The sequence below is a fragment of the Eumetopias jubatus genome, unplaced genomic scaffold (genome assembly GCF_037043125.1).
Source record: "Eumetopias jubatus isolate StellerSeaLion01/CBP00866 unplaced genomic scaffold, mEumJub1_p1.0 scaffold_11, whole genome shotgun sequence".
NCBI classification, from domain to species: Eukaryota; Metazoa; Chordata; class Mammalia; order Carnivora; family Otariidae; genus Eumetopias; species Eumetopias jubatus.
Window position 1 is genome coordinate 73,937,279 of NW_028274817.1, and position 6,256 is coordinate 73,943,534.

At 39.6% G+C, this 6,256-nt stretch overlaps 1 pseudogene; it reads right to left on the reverse strand.

Moving 5' to 3' along the window:
* Positions 1 to 5,611: 5,611 nt before the first annotated feature.
* On the reverse strand, positions 5,612 to 5,867 carry LOC114226490 (large ribosomal subunit protein eL38 pseudogene; annotated as a pseudogene).
* Positions 5,868 to 6,256: the final 389 nt, after the last annotated feature.

The window sequence follows — 6,256 nt, forward strand, 5'->3', positions numbered from 1 at the left end:
CTTTGCCAGCTTTGAGGATTAAGGTAATGTTGGCCTCATAGAATGAGTTTGGAAGTTTTCCTTCTGTTTCTATCTTTTGAAACAGCTTCAGGAGAATAGGTATTATTTCTTCTTTGAATGTTTGGTAGAATTCCCCAGGGAATCCATCAGGCTCTGGACTCTATTTTTTGGGGGGAGGTTTTTGATCACTGCTTCAATTTTGTTACTAGTTATTGGCCTATTCAGGTTGTCAATTTCTTCCTTTTTCAGTCTTGACAGCTTATAGGTTTCCAGGAAGGCCTCCATTTCATCCAGATTGCTCAGTTTATTGGCAATTGGTTGTTGATAATAATTTCTAATAATTGTTTCTATTTCCTTGGAGTTAGTCGTGATCTCTCCCCTTTCATTCATAATTTTATTAATTTGGGTCCTTTCTCTTTTCTTTTGGATAAGTCTGGCCAGTGGTTTATTGATCTTATTAATTCTTTCAAAGAACCAACTTCTAGTTTCATTGATCTGATCTACTGTGTTTCTGGTATCTAATCCACTGGTCTCTGCTCTAATCTTAATTATTTCTCTTCTAATGCATGGCTTAGGCATCATTTGTTGCTTTTACTCTAGTTCTTTAAGGTGTAGAGTTAGTTGGTGAATTCAGGATTTTTCTATTTTTTTGAGTGAGGCTTGGATGGCTATGTATTTCCCCCTTAGTGTTGCCTTTGCAGTATCCCATAGATTTTGGACCGATGTGTGTTTGTTCTCATTGATTTCCATGAATTGATTAAGTTCTTCTTTGATTTCCTGGTTGACTGAAACATTCTTGAGCAGAGTGGTCTTCAGCTTCCAAGTTTTTGAATTTCTGCCAAATTTTTTCTTGTAATTGAGTTCCAGTTTTAAAGCACTGTGGTCTGAGAATATGCAGGGAATAATCTCAATCTTTTGGTATCGGTTGAGACCTGATTTGTGCCCCAGTATGTGGTCTCTTCTGGAGAAAGTTCCATGTGCGCTCATGAAGGATGAGTATTCTGCTGTTTTAGGGTGGAATGTTCTGTAAATATCTATGAGGTCCATCTGGTCCAGTGTATCATTCAAAGCTCTTGTTTCCTTGTTGCTTTTCTGCTTAGATGATGTGTCCATTGCTGAGAGTGGAGTATTGAGGTCTCCTATAATTAACGTATTGTTATCAATATGACTCTTTATTTTGGTTAACAGCTGGCTTATGTAGATGGCTGCTCCCATGTTGGGGGCATAGATATTTACAATTGTTAGATCTTCTTGTTTGATAGACCCTTTTAGAATGTTATAGTGTCCTTCTATGTCTCTAACTACAGACTTTAGTTTAAAATCTGATTTGTCTGATATAAGAACCAACTTTCTTTCAAGGTCCACTGGCATGGAAGATGGATCTCCAACCCTTCACTTTCAGTCTGGATGTATCTTTAGTTTCAAAATGAATCTCTTGTAGACAGCATATGGATGGGTCCTGTCTTTTTATCCAATCTGCAACCCTGTGCTGTTTTATGGGGGCATTTAGGCCATTCACGTTGAGAGTGATTATTGAAAGATATGAATTAATTGTCATCATGTTGCCTGTGAAGACATTGTTTTTATAGATTGTCCCTGTAAATTTCTGTTGTATATCACTCTTGGGGTCATTCTCCTTTTATAGAACCCCCCTAAATATTTCTTGCAGGGCCGGCTTAGTGGTCACATATTCTTTAATTTTCTGCCAGCCTTGGAAGCTCTGCATCTCTCCATCCATTCTAAATGACAGCCTTGCCAGATAAAGTGTTCTTGGCTGCATGTTCTTCTCATTTAGCACCCTGAATATGTCTTCACAGGCCTTTCTGGCTTGCCAGGTCTCTGTGGATAGTTCTGACGTTATTCTGATGTTACTTCCTCTGTACGTAAGGAATCTCTTCTCCCTAACTGCCCTTAAGATGGTTTCCTTGGTTCTAAGGTTTGCAAGTTTTATTATTACATGCTGGGGTGTTGGCCTGTTTTCCTTGATCTTGGGAAGGGTCCTCTCTGCCTCCAGGTCACGAATGTTTGTTTCATTCCCCAGATTAGGGAAGTTCTCAGCTATGATTTGCTCAAATATATCTTCTAGTCCTCTCTCTCTCTCCAGCCCCTCCAGGATTCCAATCATTCTGACACTGGAATGCTTCATGGTGTCACTTATTTCTCTGATTCTGTTTTCACGGATTCTGAGTCGTTTTTCCCTGGCCTCCTCTTTTCCCTTTTATCTATTAAATTCCCTATCTAGCTATTAAATAAAGTCTTCCAGGTCACTTATTCATTCTTCTGCCTCACTTACCCTAGCTGTTAGATTATCTAGATTAGATTGGATCTCATTGATAACATTTTAATGTTCTGCCCATACAGCTTTCATTTCTGCCCTTAGAGACTCTATGTTGTCATTAATTGATTTCTCCATTCTAGCTATTGTCTTCACAATTGCTAGACTGAATGCCATCTCCGACATCTTGGTTATATCTGCATCCATTTGTAAATCTGCAGCACAAGTCATAATCTCTCAGTCTTTTCTAATTTGGGGGTTCCTCCTCCTAGTCATTCTGTTGATGGGTGGTTGAGGGAATATATAGAGTCCAAATATTTGACCAGAACCCAAGCAAGATGCACCTGTTTTCTAGGGACCTTAGGGTTGCTGGCTGTCTTCTGGGTGAGGGGCCTGCCATGCTGTTACTCAGACAACACTGTTTGGGCATAGTTGCCCTATCCCCCTGTGGCAGGGGATGGGCTCAGTAAGAATCAGTTTATTGGGGCTTTTGTTCTCTGGCGGCTTTCCCTGCCAGCTTTCTGTGTCTCTTCTGAGAGTCAGAGCAGAAGAGACCATTTCCAACCCTCTGCCTCAGAGCAGAGAGATCACAGTCTGTTCTTCAGTGTGTCTCCAGGCCACACTGTCTCCATTTCTGTCTGTGCTGCTATAAACTGCAGCATCCTGGGTTGTGTGCCTCTCCGTGGTGCTCCCAGTTCTGCCTCCAGGTGTGGGCACTTCTGACCTTTGTGCTTCTAAAACTGTCAGTCACTCCCAGTTCGCACATGCAACCCTGCCGCTCCAGGTTTCCATTCCAGGAGCTGCCCTAAAGTCATTTCCCCGCCTCTACCAGTCTTCGAGTTTGTGGCCTGTCCCCAGCGCACGAGGCTGTTGCTCACCCATGTAGGATCCTCATGGCCAGGCTCCCTCCTGCTGCCGTTTATCCTCTGATATCTGCCCATGGAATTATGGCTCCCCGTTTTGTACCTTGAAACCAACCGCCCACAATATTCTGTTTGTAGAGATCCAGATCTATTTTCTTACATCTCAGGCTGATTTCTTGGGTGCTCAGATTGGTCTGGTAGATATCCAGCTCAATTCCGGGGACCAGTTGAAATAGGGTCCCCTACTCTGCCATCTTTTCTTCCTGATTATGAATCTTTTAAAATATTATGTATCCCTTAATGTTGTCACTCACGATGATAACTTTTACCCTTTCCTTATTTATTTATTTATTTATTTATTTATGTCCAGGCTTATCATGTTGCAGATTTTTATTTTTTGGAAATTAAATCAAGCTAAACAATCCTGACATTTTGCACAAATGCTGCTCTAAAGCCCTCCTATAAGTAGGATTTTAGAGTGAACTATTTAAAACTTTTTTGCATTCTCAGTGATAATTTTTTTAACCCCACAAGGCTCTCTGTGGGTAAGAAGTAGCATGATGCAATGAAAAGAGCTTTGGATAGCCTTAGAAAACTCAGATTCAAATCTCAACAGTTCTGCTTAGTAGTCTTATACTCATATGGATATCACTCAATTTTTATATATATCTTTTTTCTTTCTTTTCTTTTAAAGTTTTAATTTAAATTGCAGTTAGTTATCATACAGTGTGATGTTAGTTCATTTTTTTCACTTAAAAAAATGAAGCTACTAAGCCCCAGATGATTAAAGTGCTCTAGTGTTTGTGAAGTAACCTATAAATTGTCCATCACAGTGACTGCATAAAGTACACATTCAAGAGATTGCATTTCTGACCTTTCCAATTAGTAAATTGGCATATATTATTATTATTTATAATTATATATTAATTATATATTAATATATAATTAATATATAATTATATATTATTATGCTTTCCTGTGGTTATAAAGTTTAGATGAGATTTGTACATGGGTGCAGAACTCTAAAGGGCTATACCACCCATTATTTTAAAGTAACAGTATTAACAAATACATGTGTAGAGTCAGAGTTGCACAGCCTTCTGGTCAGTGTGTATGCTGAGCTTCCAAGCCTTAGCCTGCAGAGGTAGTGTAAAAAAGACACAAGGGTTTGTCTACTTGCCTCAGTGAAAATTACAAATTTCTCTCAAAAGAGGTTTGAGTCAGGCAAAACAAACAAAACAGAAACTAGTGACAAAAATTAGAATAATAAGTTTAGATGAAAGTGTGGGAAAATTAGTTGGGGGACAAAAGATTAATAACTATAGTCATCATTATAACTACCATCCTAACAGATCTCAGTTATTAAATTCCTGTATCTGGAACTGGGTTAGGAAGCACATAATGTTCCTCTTTAATATTCCCAGCCACCTTGTTCCTTTTCATATTTTCTAAATGAGGGAACTGAGGCTGTGAGAGATTAAAGTACTTGCTTACGATCACACAGAACACAGATTAGTAAGTGATAGACCTAGGATCCCAATTCAAAAACCAAAGCCACTTTAATGCTGTGCCATGTCCTTATTCACTGGAGCAAGACAGCATGATGTGGCATGCTTGAGTTAGGCTCTGGCTATAGTTCTGAATTAAGCTTGTATTTGGCTGGGTGCCCTTGGGAAATTCACTTAACTTCTCTGGTCCTAAATTGCCACATGTGCAAAATAAGGGAAATCATACCTACTTCAAAAGGTTGTTCTATGGGTAATTAAGATCATATGTATAAAATGTAAGGGCCCCAACCTCACAATGTCATGGAGTGAGGTAAGAGAGAATATTCAGTGACAATATCTGAGAATGAGGAGTTAGAGATATAGAGGGAAGCCAGGAGACCATGATGTTTTCCAGCAAAAGAAATAGTTTCCTAAAGAAAACAGTGACCAACACTGGAAAAAAAAAAAACACTGTAAATAAATTTTAAAAATGAGTGAAAATTTTCCTTAAAATTTGTCAGTGAAAGAGGTCACTTGTGACTCGAGGAGAGAAAATAGAGCCAGACTGCAGTAGATTGGGAATCTAAAGGAAAGTGAAGACATGGAAACAGTGAATGGAGATTACTGTGGCCAGAAATTTGGCTGAGAAAAAAAGAAAAAGGAGGCTGTTATTTGAGGAAGAGGCAGTGTGGAAGAAGGTTTGATTTTATTTTGCAGTGGGAGGAATTTGAATATGTTTGTGGATAGAAGGGCTGGACACAGGAGGGAAGGTGAATACTAAAGATATCAATGAGAGAGAGGTTAAAAAATGAAGAATGGTCCATAAGGGGCAGGGGAAGGGGAAGATGCTCATGCTCTTTTCCTGTCCTCCCAGAGGAAAAACCAGAGTGGCTGAAGAGAAAGACAACATTATAAGCATAAGGGGAGGGGATGGAGGGACTTCATGTCTAACAGAATCTGTTTTTTTGTTTTGTTTTGTTTTTTAAGAATTTTTAAAACTTTAATACAGTTCAAATCAGTGGGCCAGGTTCACTTCAGCTCCTTCACTGCCAAACCTGGGGGCAAGGACTGCTTCAGTTTCTCTGCCTTCTCCTTGGCCGTGATGACCAAGGTGTAAAGGTATCTGCTGCACCGAACTTTAAACTTCACATTATCCTTATTTTTCTTGATCTTGATGGATTTGGCATCCTTTCGCCTGGCCGTGAGCAAAAAGTCCTTGATTTCCTCGATTTTGTGAGGCATGGCTACAGGGGGCGCATGGGAGCGCGCGGCCGGCACAGCAAGCAGCCTTATTTTGTTTTGTTTTAGTTTGGTTTTGGTTTTGTTTTGTTTTGTTTTTTGATAAAGAGGACAGGAGTCCATTTTCTAGACCGGGAATTAACTGCCAGAGTAAGGACTTAAAAAAAAAAAAAGGTAGTGGTTTAGAATAGCTGTCCAGGGAAGATGGGAAGAGCCTCAGATTGGGAAGGAAAGATTCTACTCTTGAGTGTAATAGTGAATAATTCAGGCATCAGCTATTCTTGAGAGTCTTGAGTCAGTTGTCACTAGTTGTGGCCCCATGGACAAATGGGGATACTAACCACTATACTAACGAGGAGCTGTGGCCCCATGGACAAATTACCTCTCATTTC